At 43.3% G+C, this 18,710-nt stretch overlaps 1 long non-coding RNA gene across 1 annotated transcript; it reads right to left on the reverse strand.

Annotated features, from left to right (window-relative positions):
- Positions 1 to 1,190: 1,190 nt before the first annotated feature.
- Positions 1,191 to 18,042, reverse strand: LOC134555091 (uncharacterized). The gene is made up of 3 exons (XR_010081369.1): positions 17,909 to 18,042; positions 6,310 to 6,414; positions 1,191 to 6,202 (listed from the first exon to the last, which is right to left on the reverse strand). It is a non-coding gene; the product is annotated as an uncharacterized LOC134555091 (long non-coding RNA).
- Positions 18,043 to 18,710: the final 668 nt, after the last annotated feature.

An 18,710-nucleotide genomic window follows, 5' to 3' on the forward strand; every position in this document is an offset into this window, starting at 1 on the left:
AATCATTTGTACATTAAATATCTGGAGGGAGCACTTCCAGTCATGTTGGAAACTCCAATTTTTCCAAAGCATCCTGCAGCATGTTGGACTGCAGAAATGCCTAGGAAAGAGTAAAGGTGTCTTGGATCAGGCAGCACCCAATATGTTTATGCAGCCCTGATGGGAAGAGACATGTTTATTCAAGCTGCTTGCCAAAATTATATGTGCTGGAGGCTGCTAAGGAAGGGAAAGAATTTATTATTTGTAACAGTGCTATGTTATATATGTATAAGAAAACCCACCTAAGTAAAATGGATTCTAAGTGATTTCAAGCCAGGCTTTCACAAACTGGAGAAGGAGCAGGGGAGAGGAAAAATGGGGTGGGGGACAGGAAAATGCTTTGAGTTGGATTCTTACCCCACAGAAGCTCCACAGTGAGTCAGTGTGAGCAGGAATTGGGCACCAGAGTGTGTGGTACTCCCCAGAGGGGACACCACTGTCCCAACACCACCAGGACCTCCATCCTCAAATGCCTGTCAGGCAGCAGGGGCCAGCAAGCCAGCCCAGCTGAACTCCAAGGGTTTTTCCTTGGGCTGAATTCCCTGAATCAACAAACACGCAAGTTATGGAAAATAATACCTACATTATTGCATTCCTCTAGTGGAATAATATCTACATGATGCCATTACTCTAAGATTGCAGTATCTCATCACTAAGTTGAGAAAATAAATAACCAAAAACTCCGTGACCTTGGGTGTTTGAAAAATTGCAGAGCAATCCTCCTAGATCCCGCAGTGACTCTATAAAGCACATTTTCTAGCCAAAGCCTACTTGCTTTAAACTTTGGAGCTGTATCTCCTTGCTGGGCTGGGTTGGATCTCACTATTGAAATGTAACTCATGTGCAAGAGCCTCGTATAATCTGCCTCAAGGAATTATTACTGCACTTAAAGCAAATTGTTTTGCAAGCACTGGGTCCCTGATTTGTAATAAATCTAGGCTTTCTTTGTCTTGCTTTATTTTGCTTCAGTGAGCAACATCCACTCATTGTCTTCTCTTCCCGAGATGTTTGAATAATTGTTGTTTTCAAAGCAAGAGGTTTTGTTTGATGAAGTATAAATAGTTGTGTAAATCTGCATACCTCAAAACACACACAGAGAAAGACAGGGAGATGAGACAGCAAAGAGAGAATGAGGAGAGCAGATTAAAGGAGAAAAGCAGAGAAAATAGAATCTTTCTCTTTGAATCACTTCAGCTCTTTGACTTGCATTTGTGGTATTTTCAAGGAGCTTGAGACCCTGCTTCTCAAGAAGAACTTGGGAAGATCCAGCTATGTAGCAGGTGATTTTGTGCACACACATCCTGCATCCCTCTGTCTCCCTCCCTTGGCTGCAGCCAGAGACAGGCACAGAAATAGGGTCCTGCAGAGTCAGCTGAGTCTGCTTTATTTTTTAATTAAATGTGAGAATTCCCTTAGACATTGTTTTAACATTAAAAAAAAAAAACAATTTTTTAACAGGAGCATTTCTGCCACTTTCTTACCAAGCCAAACAACGAAGTGGGGAGTGGGGTGAAGAAATTTGCCTCCTTCCCAGCCAGTACGAGGACAGGGTTTGGCTACAAAAGAGCTTTGGTTGATGCTCCCTGGGAGGAGGCTGTGAGCCCCCCAGAATCCCTGGCCATTCTCAGGGATCAGCAGGGGAAGGAGGAAGGATTTTGGTGTGTCCAGATGTGCAGCTGCAGTGTGGGGAACACCTTGCCTCACGCAGCACAGTTTGCACTTCTGTCCTGTGGAAGTTGGATTCTTTGGGGTTTTTCTCAGGCAAACAATTGCTGTGCTATTCTTGAACCAGCACTTCCTCCCTCTGGAAAAGCCCAGGCACATCAGCTTCCACTCTTGTCATCCAGCTCCTGGCTTCCCTGCTCAATCAATGCATTTGTTTGATACTGTAACTCTGGAAAAACCTAAAATCCAATAAAATCTTCAAAATACTTAACAGAGTGGATCTTGACGTTTCAGAGGCAGAGATCCCGGGTGCCCTTTACCCTGTAACTTCACCGAAATACTTTGCCACTGAAGAAACTTAAAAACAAATCTATCAAAGGATTAATTTTTCCATGATTTAAGCATAGTTTGAAAGAACATTCAGCACTTACTAGCTTTGTGCTTTGTGTAAATGCATTAGCTGGTGCCAATATTATTTAATCTGTATCTGCATTAACTTGTATTTACCATCTGTTCCTTAAATGGAAGCCTTGTAATAGGTTATGTTTAACATTAGATTAATGAAGAAAAATGGGCCTGCAGTCACATTTTGTAGGAAACTGTTGTCTCAGCTCTGCCTTTAGTGTCATTTGCAGCAGGTGGGCAATGGCAAGGGATTTTGTGATGGTGCCTCAGCAAAGTGGGTCCTGTGGAAGGTCACCCTCTGAGCCTGACACCATTATCTGCTGGGAAAAATTGGTCCTATTTCCACTGTGAGGAAAATGCAGCACAACAGGGCACGCTGGAATAAGGAATATTTGTCCTGCAAGGGACAATTCCATTGGTAAGTCACTGTTTTCAGGCGAGGTGTTTATTAAGATGTCTCAATTTGAAATAGCTGTCTTGGGAAGGGTTCAGCAGAGAAGTCAATGTGTCTTCTGGCAACCCAAGACATCTGTGCCAAACAGGACACCCCAAACTCACAACCCCTGAAGCTGTGGCTGCTTCCAAAGAATTCTGCCTTAGGAGTGCAGCCCCAGGTGCAGAGGAGGGTCCTCTGAGGAGCAGCATGTCACCTTCAGAAGGAAAAGCCTGCCTCAGACTTTGTTTGGAAATTTCTTCCGTGCCTCCGAGAGAACATACAAACAAAAAGAAAGTAAAAACATACAAAAGAATATTCCAAGAAAATGTTGCAATGAAAGGAAAACGACAGAGAACTTCCTCTGTTTGGATCAGTAAATACAAAGAAAATCTCTACAAACAAACTGCTTTCAGCAGAGGGTATGAGTGAAGTTCACAGCACAGGTCATGAGATCCTGGGCTGTTATTCCCATTTTTGGGGGAGTTACTGGCAGAAATCCCTCCCAGCCCTGCTGGAGGCTGTGTGTGTTGTATGGCCAGGTCTGCAGCTGCCTGCAGCACCAGCACACACCACCCCTGTGCCTGTGGCTGCGTCTCCCCCAGCAGAAAACAACCTCAGTGAGGAAGCTGTGACTCTGCAGAGATAAATAGGAAATATCTGTTATTTTAGATGATTTTCATGCAACACACACACCACTCAGCCCCTGAACCAGAGCATCAGCTGGGCCTGGTGGTCACTGTGTAACCAGCTGAGGGTCAGTGCCTGTGTCCAGCCTGTCCAGCAGCCTCAGCAGGAGGCTCAGCACAGCTGCACAGGGCCAGTCCATCTGGGTATTTCCCCCTGTGTTTAATATCCTCTAGCTCACTGATTTAGCCGTGGAGCTCTAGCCAAGATTATATAATTATTAAACACTCTGTTCTTGAATTCCTTGTAGCGGGATCTAGCAAAGAAATCGAGTTTACTCCCGGCCTTTTATCGGTGGGTTTTGCTATGAATGATGTGTGTGAGAAAGTGTCTGTGCCCACAGGGCTGGCTGGATGAGCACAGCCACTAAAATGCAGGGGTTTTCCTCCTGAAATACCTGCAGAGAAAGATATTCTGTATTTACTGCTTTAGCTGAAAAATATAAGATAGACACAACCCCAAATTTAACAAAAAGGACACAAGCAGCACCTCTCCGTGCCTTCTGTGTAAGCCTGTGAGCATTTTCAACACAAAGGTGTCTGAACAATTATTTGATTTCTTTGGATGTTTAGTTGGAAGTGCTTTGCTTTTTCCAGCCATTTTTTTGAGTCACATAGCTGTGGCCACACCAAGGTCCTATTTCTTCATCAGGGCTGGTGTTTCACTATGGGTCTCTGAAACAGGAGGCTGAAAATCAGAGAGCACAGAACAAATGTTCAAAGAGGGAATTAACCTGCTAAAAATGCCCAGAATGGCTTCTTTTATTTCTCTATCTTTTTTCCCTTTTATGTTTTTTTTTTAAAGTCATTAAGATCCAAACCCCAACCCTATTAACAGGAAGATACAAAGGGCCTTTTCAACCTGGAACTTTTAAAATCTTCATATTTTACTATCTAGAATGAAATGCTTGAGTGTTTACTTTCTTACCTGTTTGGGCTCTGCCTGCTTATTTTCTTTAGTTTTTATTTTTTTTTAAATCACGATTTTCAGTGTAATCCTTTCCTTCAGTTTCCAGGGGAGGGTACCACAGGCGTTGTGAGCTCTTGTTCCTGGACAAAAGAAATGAAAATAATAAACTTTGTAAAAAGTTGCTTTAGAAACTGTTTCTAATGGTTAGCTTCAACTCCTGCTAGCCAAGAACATGGAGGTTTTTAATTCAGTGGAAATATCTAATTTGAACAGATGAAATAAATGGAGCCAGGCATGTAACAAGGGCACTATTCTGCATAAATGCAGCAGAGATGGTCCAGCAGAGATTACCTAATGAGCATCAGCTTGGCTGCTCCAGCTACAGACTGAAAACAAACAGCCCCCAACACTCTGCATGAGTAACAGGCCCTCAGGAAATGCCCAGACCCCAAATTTCAAGCATCAATGTGCAGAAAATTTAATCTTTTATTGAGTAGCACTGATGATACTCGGGACTCCTTGTGTGAGTGTCAAGGAATCAGCCAGCCTCGTTTTTCACTGTCCTCAGAGCACTTCCAGATGTTAAATGAACCCTCCACATTTCACAGATTCAGGGATTCCTTTTTGAGACCATTTATAGAAGCTTGGAAAGAGCACAGGGTATCACGCTATTAAAAGTTAGGGAGAAGATTTTATTTTTACAACAAATTGAAGACATTACTTACTTTTTTTTTTTTTTTTTTTTTTTTTTTTTTTTTTTTTTTTTTTTTTGCAATCGCTATTAACATCTGTGCTCCAGAAAGGAAGTAGCTCTAGGTACCTGTAACTGAATACATCCTTGCCATTATATTAATGATTTTGCACCAAAGAATGTGTCCCAAATTTGGCTATAGCAAGGCATCCAAACCTTCAGCTGGGTCTGATGTTACTGGGAAGGTCACAGAGTTTGGGCTGCCATGTTCAGTGCAACAAACTGTGATTCCTGTAAGGATTAATTGCCAAAAAGCAGGACAAATTAAAGAATGAGTTCTCAGCAGCTCTGCATAAAAGGGATGTCTCTGTGCAGTTTTGGGGGAGCTCACTGAGCAGCAGCCAGGATGTTTTGCTCTGATGCCTCATCCAGCATTTCTCTCTCATGGAGAATGGAGGAGTACACACAAATGATGAAAGAAATACCCACACATTAAATTAGGAGTATCTCCATTTAAGCTGAAGTTGAATTACTTCCTTTAGTTTGGTGAGAATTTGGAGAGAATGACCAGTACATTTAACAATTAACAAGGCCTGCATTTTGCATTAACAGGCTGTCAATTAGCCAAGTCAGCTTGGTAGTTCAGAGCTTGCCTAGTTCTGATTGCCTTCTCTCCTTTATACAAACATTAACTCACCCCTGGCACGCTCTGCTCTGGCTCCATGGCACAGATGAGATGAAGGTGGAAGGGATTTATCACACCAGCTTCTACAGAAGATCACAGGCATGCAGGCAGCAACCAAGTGCTTGCCAAAGGCAATAAACCAGGGAAAATATGGAAAACAAACCCTCATTTGCTTAGTTACCAGAACCAGGGTCCTACAAAGGCTCCTATGGCCAGGGGCAAGTGGCCAGGAGCTGTGGTGGTCACTCTGTGAGATGTTCCATGCCATGACTGTGGCTGTTCCAAGCAGCCTCTGCCTCGTGGAGCTGGTGACTGTACAATAAAGTCATCCCCAGGCCCTGATCTATAAATTATTCTCATTATGTGTTGAAAGCAGCTGCGTTGTTTATGCACATCTCAGTTCTGCTCGACAGGAGCAAAGGTTGGTGTGGGTGCTCACAACGAGATCAGTAAATCAGAGAGATCAGTAAATCAAAGCCTCACATGCAGCAGGTTGAGGATGCTGGAGCAGAGCTTTAGTTCCCTTCTTTTTCTCTCTTTTTTTCCCATGGAAACTTCAATAAAAATATCCTTCTGCCATCCCATCCGGGTACAACCCAATTTCACAGCTTCAGCAGTTGCACAGCCTTCGTGGAAGAAACAGGAGTCTCTCTTGAAACTCTAGATAATTTGTGACCTTTGGGGAGCTCTGAAAGCAAACCAGAACACAAGGAAGGAAATTTACCTTTCTAATTATTAATAACTCTGAAAAAAAATGAAATTGTGCTGAAGAAAAACGACACCACCTGTTCTTACCTTCCAGGTGCTTGGAACAACGTTGGTGCTGAGCTTCAGGGACGAAGGGGAGAAATAGTTTCTGCCTGATGCAGTTAGATACAGAGCCTCCAGGGATTACAAAAGCTGCACAAAAACATGAAAGGGGGAGGAAATAAATAATTTTAAGGAAATAAAATTGGACAGGCCACCTTTATCTTTTTCCACTCAAATAAGAGAGTGTACATGTAAGCCCAGTTCATTATTTCCCACAGAATATTATAGGTAGAAGTGATTTTTCACCCAAGCATTAATCTTGTTTAGGAGGCAGAAATCAACGTTATGTACAGGATACAGCATGTGGACCTTTATTTTAGAGATTTTTTTCATTTTGAAGGGCAGCTGGCACTGGGAAGGGCAGTGCAGCACTCAAAGGAATCCATCAGACCTCCTCAGAAGTTGCAAAGTCCAGCCAACCAGGTTGATTATGAAGAAAGGAATTTTATCACCTGTTTTTATTCTGTTCACCTGTGACAGCAGCATCTGATGAGCAGACATGAAAACAGTCTCTGACCTGCAAGGGTTTCACCAAGTGTGGGTGAAATCCCTCAGCTGAGACACCAGAGCCCTTCTGGAAGGGGAGAGGTCACTTTCTCACCAGCCTGGTGGGAATTTGGCATCCTACTCCCCTGAACAGTATGAAAAATCTCAACCTGAGACTCACTCAGATATAAATCTAACAGCACCCAAATATTTCCCACGATGGAAATCCCTGGAGATCCCAGCAGGAGCAGATAAAGCAGAAGGACCATCACTGTAACCAGCCAATGACGTGAGCACAAAAGTTAATTAATACACTGCTTTAATCAAGGGAAGTTTTACACCACAAAGTGCTGTGCACACAAAGGCTGTGAGCTTTCCCTCTGCAAAGGGAGAACAGCTCTGGAATTAAATAGATGGGCTCAGGCTCCTTGCCACAGTAAATCTCTCCTAAATCCTTTCACCCCACTCCAAGGGTGGGGGTGGGAGGTGCAGGACAGGGGAGGGTGAGCCAAGACTTCCATTGCTCCTGAGGGAACTGGGATTGCTACAGCTGCTAAAACGAGGAGCAGGATTTATGCTGCATGTTTGGAATAGCACTTGTGTTAAGCAATATATACTTCTTAAATTATATATATTTTTTTGCTCTAGTGCATATGGTATGGCTGTACCATTTCTGGAGTAAGGAAAAAACCCAACCCACACTTTAGCTGTTTCAGATAAATTCACACAAAATTTCTGCACCGTGTCCCACTGAATTCACAGTGTTAGTTGTGTCTGAGGTTTCTGGCTGATCTCTTGTTTACCCTTTTGATAACAATGCCAGGCACTTCCTAAAGTTGCATTGCATCCAGCAAGGAGTGGATGGGAATTTGCTGATTTACACCAGCTGTGACTTCATGCAGGCATTTGGTGGAAATATTACGTGTTTCTTGTAGTGGAAAAAATAATCTCAGTGCTGAAGAGGTTTCATTATTCAGTAACCTGTCTGTATATAGCAAAACATGATGTCCTGTTGCTCTTTACACTTTTAAGAAATTACAGGTGACTTCAGGGGCAAAAAGTTCCTCAGTCCCTCCAAGAAAAGCCATGGGAGTCAGCTAGTATGTTCTCCCAAGAAATGTTTTTAAAATAATGTATTAAGTGATACAGAATCCATAGATGAATTCAAGTTATGAAGTTATAGCTGTCTTTATGTAATCCAGGTTATTTATACCAAGTTTAATATAGCCACGTTTTCGATCACTGTTATTTTAACATATTTATTTAAAAATTAAAGAATGTCTTAGGTTGCCTGCCAGCTGTACCACAGCCACATCAGTTATCGTGCAAGAGATCAGTCACTCAAATTCAGTGCATGACAAAGTGTAGGAAAAAGAAATATTCCCACAAGTGCAAACACTATGAGGAAAGTGCTTTCTGTGTTGTGAGCAGCAGAGTCAGCTGGCTGTTTTAACTGAGACATTCACTGCTCCCCCCATGTTTATAAATAGCATTGTGAGGGGCGTGTTACATGTTCTAAACGAGAACATGATTTAAACATTCCACAATTCATGTGTTCATTTACATATCCTGAGAGAATACAGTGCTAATGCTTTGGAAGCCTGTAAAATCCCATATTGTCTTGATGGAAATAATTATGCTGAAAGCAAAGGCAGGAGCAGAACTGACTCTCAAAGTCGTGGGTGACACCAGAAGTGCCAGAGCTCCACCAGGCACCAGAGCTCCCACCTCGCTCACCCAGCTCCTCCAGGACGTGTAAAAATGAACCTGTGCCTTGGTTCCTGTGGCAGGTGAGCTTGGTTTGAGTGTGATACTGCTGGGGAGTTGCCTTTCAGGCTGGTCAGGGACAGGAATAAATAGTGAGAACAAGGAGACACAATCCAATTAGCCAGGCAGGAGGGGATGTCAAAGGCAAGTGTCAGTCAGGGCCGGGTCATTAACAGTGATGGTGTCAGCCTAAGATAAACACTTTCAGACATGCAAACACTGTCAGACATGCAAACACTGTCAGACATGCAAACACTCTCAGACATGCAAACACTGTCAGACATGCAAACACTGTCAGACATGCAAACACTCTCAGACATGCAAACACTCTCAGTCCTGGACACGCTGGCTGGGGCCTGTGCTGAGCAGTCACTGTGAGGAGGTGCCACAGAGGCAGTGCAGACCATGGCAAAGCCAACACAGCTCCCCTGTGCCAGCAGCACTGAGGGGACACGCAGGGGGTGAGCCAGGAGCTGACCAGCCCTTTCTGCTGGGAATGGTCACTGGGATAAACCAGGGAGGAGTCACAAGGCTGTCCAGAAACAGCACAGAATCACAGAACGACCTTAGAGCCCATCCACTGCCACCCCCGCCATGGGCAGGGACACCTCCCACTGTCCCAGGGTGCTCCAAGCCCTGTCCAGCCTGACCTTGGACATTTCCAGGGATGGAACAGCCACAGCTTCTCTGGGCACCCTGTGCCAGGGCCTGCCCATCCTGCCAGGGAGGAATTTCAGTGACACCAAACACAAATTTGGACTAAAGGAATACAAAAAGCTGAGAACACTGCCAGCTGTACCAGATCCACTGATATCTATCCCTGGGCATCTATTTCTCCCATTGCTCCTTGAAGCTTATTTATCCTCTATTTAGCAAAATTTTATCAACTGAATAAATCACCATTAACCAAACACCTAAATATTTTAAGGCGGTTTCAAGATTCTCCTTTTTTGCCCATCTCTAAGAACTCCATTTCTGCTGCACAGGATTTGAACACAGAAATCTGTAATTCTTGGTGTTTTCCATAAATAATTATCATCAACACCCCCCCCCAAAAAAACCAAAAAAACCCAAACAAACAAAAGAAAACCAAAAAAACCCCAACCACCAAAACAGCAAAAAAAAACCCCAAACCAACCAACCAAAAACCCCCCCAATAAAGCAAACCAAAACAAAGAAAAAACCCCACAAAAAACCTAAATGAACAAAAATCCCAAACAAACAAACAAGCAACCAAAAAGCCCCAGAGTTTAGAGGGCTCTTTGAGAAACACTGTGTATTTGAAAGACACAAATTTACTCAGAGTAATGAGGTTCCCTTTCTGTGTAATGCAGATATTGTTGTACAAAATTATATATAAAACCAGTTGAAGGTCCAATGAACTTACATAATCAGCCTTGGTAAATTGGTGTGGAAAAGGACATTTGTGAGATTGAGACAACATAAAAGAAAAAAAAGGTTGAGATAATTCAGTATCCTTTAGATGATTTAGATCCTGTCTAAACTGCAGGAACTTTATGAGTTAGGAAGACAGAAAAGGAATCTACACCTAACTAGCAAAGCTCAGCTGAACAACAATCTAAAATCAGTGTAATGATTGCCTAAAAGCCACACTTCTGGGAGTTTATTTTATATCCTTTGGGGATCCTGTGTAGAGGGATGTTATTCTGCCATTTTCAGTTCCATTTCTCCCAACAACACCGTGGATACAGCTGCCTATCCTAAGATTGCAGGAAAATCTAGAGAATTATTCTTTTAAGTAACATCTTTAATTCAGTCAGTGTTGTGGGTTGGAGAGTTGGAATTGATGGCTGATTTTGTCTTGTTTTGTCAATAAATGATGCAGCTTTTGTTTCTGAAGGCATGTTCTTTTTAATAAGAGAAATCTAATAACACAGAGGTGTTCTAGATGATGTAATCTATTTGTAGGGGGTTTTATTCTTTGTATTTTTTATGCAATACAAAAAAAAACCCAAAAAAACCCAAACAAACAAACAAACAAAAAAAACCAACCAAAAATCTGTTCCCAGGTTCCATTTTCTCTTTATAAAACAGTCTAAGGAAAAATGAACCCTTTCTCCTTGACAGAATTTCTCATGGATGTCATCTCCTCAGAACAGACAAAGATGATTCTTTCCAGTTCTTCTGAACAGAGGTTCTCTTTGTTTCAGGGATGTCTCCATTTTACCATTTCTATCTATTTTAGAGTTCTAAACAAATATCAGCGTGCCACGTAAATTAAGAAGATTAAATAGAGGCAGCACTATAAAAAAGGCAAGCCAGGCTTAACCCCAGTGCAAAGGATGAATTAAGCACAATGACATCAAACAGGAGCAGGAAACTTGGAGAAGCAGCAGGTGATTACTGCCTCTTAATTTATGAGCAGGATTAGAGTGTGCACGCTTGAAGAGGCACACAGAATAGAAAAGGTGCTTTTCTCTGCAGAGTGCTTATGCAATGTAAGGCAAGGGCATCCTCTGCCTGTCCATCCCACTGCAAACACTCAGCCCTGGCCATGGGAAGCCTAAAAACTTCTGGTGCTCTAAACCCCCTTTTCTCCATTACCCAGTCATGGGAAATGCAGCCCTGCCAATAAATCACATCAGGCTGCCCCTTGTGTTCCCTCATTCTCTCTCTGTTGTTAACTTCAGCTCCAGGGGCAGTGGCACCTGGAACATCAAGGGCACAACCTGTGCTCCATCACCCCAGGGCCAGCACTGGGAGGGGGCCTGGCTGAGCTGGGCCTTGGTGATTTTCCCCTGGGCTCTTGGGGCTGTAACCAGTGATGGATGGGATCCAGCCTGACCCCTCCCAGCCTGGCTGAGCAGCTCCCCTCTAGCCCTGGCCCCTCTGACATTTCTGGGTTTAAATAAGTAATGTGCAGCTTGACAGTTTTGTCTTTCCTCTCCCAAAGAAGATTACAATGTGAATGAGGGGGGAATGATTGCTTAAAGGCAGGGAATATCTGTGATGTTTTCAGAGAATTCACAGAGTCACTGGGTTGGAAGAGACCTTCAAGATCATCAAGTCCAACCCAGCCCTAACACCTCAACTAAACCATGGCACCAGTGCCACATCCAGTCTGTTATAAACACATCCAGGGATGGTGACTCCACCACCTCCCTGGGCAGACAATTCCAGTACTTTATTACTCTTTCTGTAATAAACCTTTTTCCTAACATTCAACCTGTATTTCCTTGGCATGGCTTGAGACTGTGTCCTCTCATTCAGTCTGTTGCTGCCAGGAGAAAGAAACCGACCTCACCTGACCACAGCCACGTTTCAGGGAGTTGTAGAGAATGATAAGGTCACTTTTAAGACACACTAGAGCACCAGGAATTTGAGATTATCATGCAGAGCTTTCCAAAGCCAAGGCTTTTAAAAGAGCCCGCCATGGGAACTGTTGCAAGGAGCAGCCACAGCTCTGTCGCTGAGAAGACGTGCACATCTCTTATTAAATCTATTTGGTTTTTAGTAAATAAATATCCACTTTTGATATTTCAAGTTGTCCCTTGAAACTTTCAGGTCCAGTAGGTCCTGAACTAAACCTTCTGGTAACTGGTAGCACAAAGTTCTCAAGGCAGAATTTACAACATTTTGGCATCTCTGTGGCTGTAGCTGGCTCCAAACTAAACTTTCTCATATGAGAAAATGAAAGGTGTCACACAAAACCTTTCCTTGATCAAAAATAATAATAGCTGCTTTACTTCTCTTCTGGCAATGTGTTATATTGTATTAAAACCACATTTTTACCTATTAATTGCAAAGGACATTATATTATTTTGTTTTTCTTTCTTTTGGATTGTCCTTATTGAAGCTTCTGGGAGTACTTGAAGAAACAAAGGAAAATTGATTTTCTCCATTTATTCCTATAATCCTCAAGTTTTCACCAACACAATCAGACCAGCAACTGCAATGTTTTGTTTGACCCCACCAAATTCACTCATTCTGATGAACTACTGCACATATCTTACTCTTGTCTCAGCATGCCTGGAACAGTATATGTAAAAATATCCTTAAAAGAGGGGAAAGTCACAGCAAAAGGGAAAAAAAAAAAGGGGGGGAAAGACAGAAGTGACATATTAGAAGTGAAAAATGCTACTAAACAGAAATATATCTTTCCTTGGCACAAATAAGAGGCTTCTTTTTCATTGCCAAAGTCAGGTCAGATTACTTTTCAGAGCTATGCAAACCTCAAAGTTTTGCCTGGAGGAGATCCTGAGAGAGAATTTGAGGCAGGCTCATTTCAATTCCTGCCATTTGATCCACAAAGGAGAAACACTGCTGGCTTTAGCTCAGCACACCCTGGGATGCTCCTGGCCTGTCACCCTTGGGAGACAAGGGGAGCTGCTGGTGGTGCCCACAGAGAGCTTCCAGTGAGCCCAGCCACAGCACCAGCCCCCACCAGCAGCATCCAAAAGCCACTGGGAAGGCAGCTGGCTATTTTTACGTCAGTGTTGCTGTCATCTTCTGTATTTTTTTTTATTATTGTCCCATCTCTGGTTGCTAATCAGGATCCTTTCATGCATTTGATAATGAACATTATCAGTTTAACACTACAAACCTGCCAGTTTTGGTGCAAAAGGACAGAAGTGACCTTTTCTCACCCAAGCCCAGTTCCAGTGCCAGCAGGGCGGGTTTTGACTGCCCTGGGATGTCTTTTGTTTGTTTGGCATTCCAGCACTTGCCTGTGTGACACGGGGAAGATGGAAACGATGCTTTTGGCTCTGGCACACCTGGATCGTGCTGCAGCTTGCCAGGAGGAAGGGAACAAAGCCTGAGCCTGCAGGGACATCCTGCAGGAATGGCCCAGCAATCCAAACAGAGCAATCACCTGCCTGTCAGGCTGAAAGAATTTAGACAACATTTTAAACAGCTTCTCTGCGTGTCTGCAGGATAATGAGCACAAATCTGCCATTTTCTAGTCTCCTAAACCGAGAGAGCATGAGAGCCGCCCCTACACCTGGAGGATTGTGTTCACACAGCTTTGGTGCTCCTTAAGCAAAGATTTCCCCTGAGCACCTCCCCTGAAACATTTTCTCCTCCCTGACGGTGCAGATCTTTATCATGTCGCTCCTTGAGAACAATTTTGCAGAGTCTAAAGAGAAAAGGGAATTGTTTAATACCCTTACTTACCTTTTATTATGCTTTTGGAATTTTTATTCTTTTCTAATTTGTCTTTGCTGTGCTGTTCAGCACCAGATGGAACATTGCTCACAGTCACATCCTCCCAGGAGCAACAGCAGGACAAGAATAATGTCCCATTTCTGCTGGGACGCTTAATTTGCCTCTGCCAGCTGAAAGATTAGCCCTTGGACTGAGAATTCCACAAATTCCATGTTCTGCAGGAGGCAGACACACAGCTCTGCACAGCTCTTCTCTCTGCAGCAGAACAGAACAGGGGAGCCCACCTGAGAGAGACAGGTTTGAGAAGAATTTTCACTCTCTGGCTCCTGTAGGACACTGAAAATACTGAGCAGATCACAAAAGGTGACCTAAATCCATGTACCACAATAGGAGACAGATATTAACCCTGCCTTTTCTTTCTTACAATGAAATATCAACATAGACCTACAAAGGCCATTTTCTCAGGTCAAAAGAAGACCTCAAATGATTAGACATTTGATCTGTTTTTTTAAACCTATCAAAATCCCAGGGTTTGAAAATGTCTCCTCAGCCTCAAATCATCTCTTTAGGCTTTTTAATTTTGTATGTTTGACATTATTCAAATAAAGGGAGGTTCTTTGGGGTTTTTTTCTGAGAAAACAGAGGAAAAACAGTAGAAGCTCAAAGATGTGTGTTCAGTGTTCTTCTGCTAAAAGCAAACTTGTAAAAATTGGATCCTGGAATAATTACCCTATTTATTACCCTGCAATTATTATTCAGTCCAGCTTATCCAGCCCAGCACTGAAAGGATGGGTTTGCTCCTGATTGTCACTGAGAGCTAAATAAAGGTAAAACCTGGTATTTTCTGGGTCATACTCTCTGAAAAGATCTTATAAAGAGAATGTTGAAAAGTCTCACTCCCAGCAGCAGAGCCAGAACCCCTTTTACCTTCCACTTCCACAGGGCTGAGAAAGCCTCCTAAACAGTTCCATGGGTTATTTAAAGACCAAAGGAAATAGGAGATACAGGAAAAAGATTAAAACATCTCTTGATTGTGCCAGTGGAGATTCAGACTGGAAATTAGGAAAAATCTCTTCAGGGAAGGGCTGTCCAGCCCTGGCACAGCCCAGGGCAGTGGTGGAGTCACCACCCATGGAGGGATTTAAAACCCCTGTAAATGTGGCTCTTGGGGACATGAGTTTTGTGGTGGCCTTGGCAGTGCTGGGGGACTGATTGCACTCAGTGATCCTACAAATATTTCCTACTCTTTCCACCAGGTGTTTGTTTAAGCCTGTAAAGATTCAGAGAAGCTTCAGCCAGCTCGGGGCAGGGATGGATCTTTGTATATCCCAGAAACTTTGCTGGGGGCCATGACTACACACTGTGTTTGTGGGCAGACAGAACCCAACATCACACCTACCCCACATTCTCTGCAGTTGTTTTATTTCCCTCAGAATTACTGCCACACCAATCATGGCCAAACAGCCTCCAGTTTGCTGGGGTCAGGGGGAAAGAGAGGCTGGGTAAAACATGACTCAAATCCGTGCTGGTCCTGCAGGCAGAGCCCAGGGAAAGCCTCCTGACAAAACCAACTCCCTCTGTGGTCTGAGACCTCCTCAGCTCCGAGCTGTTCTCCTGCCACAGCTCCAGAGCACTGCTGGGATGGTTTTATAGGGGTGCAGTGACATTAACAGCCAGCACTGCACGTAACCGTGGCGTTTTCCTAAGCTGTTACAGATGTGGACAAATAAAACCAAACCTTCTCCTAGCACCGAACCCCCTTTGTGGGCACAGGGCTCCCTCAGTGTGGGGCTGTTTATTCTAATTTACTGTGCTCTTGGCTGTGTTCATGAGGACCAGGACACCCAGAGAGAAGGGGCTGTTTTCCTTTCATTTCTCCCAAAGCCCTGGGCTGCAGCAGAAGCTCCCCTGCCTGGCTGCTCCTCATGGCAGCCCATCAGCTGGGAAGGTGTCAACCATGCTACAGCCCAGCAGCAAGTTCATAAAGAAATGTGAGGGGAATAAGAAATTAAAAGACCTAATCTGGAAGAAATGTGTGTATTAGTGCTGTTACTGAAACACTGGAGACAGGCCAAAACACAGATGAAAGAATAATATGACCTCTAGAAAATTCTGAATAACTGTGGAAACTAGATCTATTTAAGCTTCCAAAAGTGACCTGCCACTATTTTGACCCTAATGTAGAGTGAAATGTACACAAAAAAAGAAAAAAAATCTCATGCTAGAAGATTTTTAAAATAAAACATATTAAACAAAGGCAGAGTGAAGGACTGGAAGCTGAAGCCACATAAATCCAAAGTGGAAAATGGGTGATGACTTTTCCTCGGTAGCAGTCAGTCACTGCAAGAACTTCTCGTGCATGGTTTCCCCATCACTTACAATTTTTAAACAAAAGCGGATGTCTTTCTAAAACATATCCTTTTGTGGAATAATGCAGTCTGCCCTGGATTACATAGGAAGTCAAATATTCCCTTCTGGCCTTAATCTAGGAATGGTTATATTCTTGTTCTATAAAGTTCCTATGGAACAAGTTCTTCTCTCCCCCACTCGAGGTGATCTTTTCTAGACATCAAATGAAACTAGACAAGGTGTGTTTGACAAAAATGTGCTGTCAGCTTGACATCTGTGATCCCAGCTGTACCTGCAGGGTTCTCAGCAAGCAAATCTTGAGACAGAGGCCTTAGAGCAGCCCAGGTACACAGCCAGTGCTGTGCCACACCCATGGTGCAGGTGTGCCATCCTGGGCTGCTCTGGAGGGGACAGCCACCACCTTTGGCCCTTTTCCTAATCCTTGTGCTCCCCAGTGATGCTGGGGAGGTGATTTTCACTCACACTGTTGTGTGCCCATCTCATTTGCACAAACAAAACATGACCAATAAATAAATGGGTGCACTTTTTCCTGCCTCACAGATGCTGTTGCTTTGCAGAGAACTTGCAGGTGGGCTTTGGGCCCCTGTTGGGTGCCATGCAACAAAGCCTTGCAGGTGTTTCCCACATCTTGGTGGTGGCTCCTTTGGAAGAGCATCTTGCCCACTGCTTAAACAAACAGCTGCTGGCACTGCTGCCTGTTTGCCTTCCCTTTAACTGCCCACCCACACCGAGGCAGAGGTGTTTTATGGTGTTTGCAAAGGCTGTGGGTACAATGTGAGGCTTTGAGCTTCCCTCCAGAGCAGGAGGTGTGGTGGGGAAAGGTGACCCAGGGAGGTGGAGGTGTTTTCCACCTCCACCTCCCTCTCCAGGAGCTCTGCTGTGATGCTTGGCACTGGCTGCTCTCCCACCTGCATCCTCCCAGCCTCCCAGCACACAACTGCACAAACCCCAGCTAATTCCACTTGAAAAGCAGAGGAGGTCACCCAGGCATTGCACACGGCATCTTATTAAGCACCTCGTGATACCTAAAATTAAGACAAATGAAAGAAAATTTCCTAAAACACTTCTGTGGTCACAGGCTGTATAGCTGACATGAATTTGGTAAAGGTTTCCTAGGCTATGAGTCTATACTTCCTATAACCTTTTGGAAAAGCTTTGATTTATTTTCATTTTGCTTCCATAATAATTACTGATACCCCAAGAAACAGTCAAAATAAAAGCAGTAATGAAAGCAGGGCACAGAAAAACAAACCCAAAATATTTCCAGCCTAATGCAGATGGAGGCTGTACACAATTTTCTTCAGAATCCTTATTGTGGTCTAATAGCTAAATTGGACTTCCAAAGTATTCTGGAAGTCAGAGGATTACATTAGACTAATCTACTTTAATTAAAACTAATTTTAATTTAATCTCTTTTATTATAAGAGCAGCATAAGGTTGTTTTTTTCTTCAAGATATGATTTAGAAGCCACTGGGAGTTATTTGGATGCTGCTTTTCCAAACCCTGGGCTTTCACTTTTAAATATTGTCGTTCACTTGCCAAGTTCTAGCCCATTCCTTTAGAAGCAGAGCCCAAACCAGACAGGGCCTCACTCTCACCTAATTGCTTTTGGAAAATAAACATTTTACTTCATATTTCCAATGCTCTGCCTGACAACATGGTAGGTCCTGTGCTTCTCCTGCGTGCAGAGAGCTTGAGGAGCACTGGAGAACCCCCCAGAGCCCAGCCACAAATGGGTGGGCAGAGCTGCTGCCTCTTTGTCTAAACCAGGCAATCAGTTTGGCAGAGGATCCCAACTTTTAAGCAGTTATTGGCTCATACAATATACCCTACCTCTGCTGTGAAGCTAAAAAAGTTCTTTTTCATGGAAAAGTTCTGCACTGGAAGCAGCACAGGTGGCCCTGGAGGTACCAGGGTGCTCCTGACCTTCAGTTCTCTGCAGCTTCCACAGGACAGCAGTCTGCTCATTTTTTTTCCTGCTTGCCTGCGAGAAAAAAAGAAAGTCTTTACATTTTTGGTACAATAGATGCCTTGAAGTGAACACCTCTGTAGCCAAATGCTCTGCAAGGGCACATTCCTGCTCCTCTGTGCAGAAATTCTGTGTAATTCTCTTCCAGTTGGGTTAATTTTAAGCAGCATTGGGATCTCAGAATGAGGACTTTTAATGTGTTATGCATAGGAGCCCTAAATTCCCTGGTTTTTTATGATTCCCAGTATTGTAGGGGCGATAATAGAAGTTTCAGAAGAGCAGCTCTAAGCAGACAAAAATCCACTCATAATGGATTGGTCAAGGCAGCAGCCTCAGACTAATGAGACCAGTCCATATTCCTGAAATGAGGCTGCTAACTAAATATATTTCCTTAATTACATTACTGATCTGAAAGGTAAAATTCTTATATATTTTTACATTTTATTTCTCCTCAGAGGATATCCTGCTTAATTTTTCCTAATGAATTCCCCCCCCAAAAAAAAAAAAAAAAAACCATGTTGATAGATTAATGAATAACATAATTTTCCAATCTCTCTTGTTCATCTTTTCTTCCTGGACACCTTGGTCTTCATACCACAGGTACTCAGACATCTTTCATCTTTCTTATATTTTCATTCTTTTTTCCCTCAGGCATAGTAAGTGTTT

The sequence above is a fragment of the Prinia subflava genome, chromosome 9 (assembly GCF_021018805.1).
Source record: "Prinia subflava isolate CZ2003 ecotype Zambia chromosome 9, Cam_Psub_1.2, whole genome shotgun sequence".
NCBI lineage: Eukaryota > Metazoa > Chordata > Aves > Passeriformes > Cisticolidae > Prinia > Prinia subflava.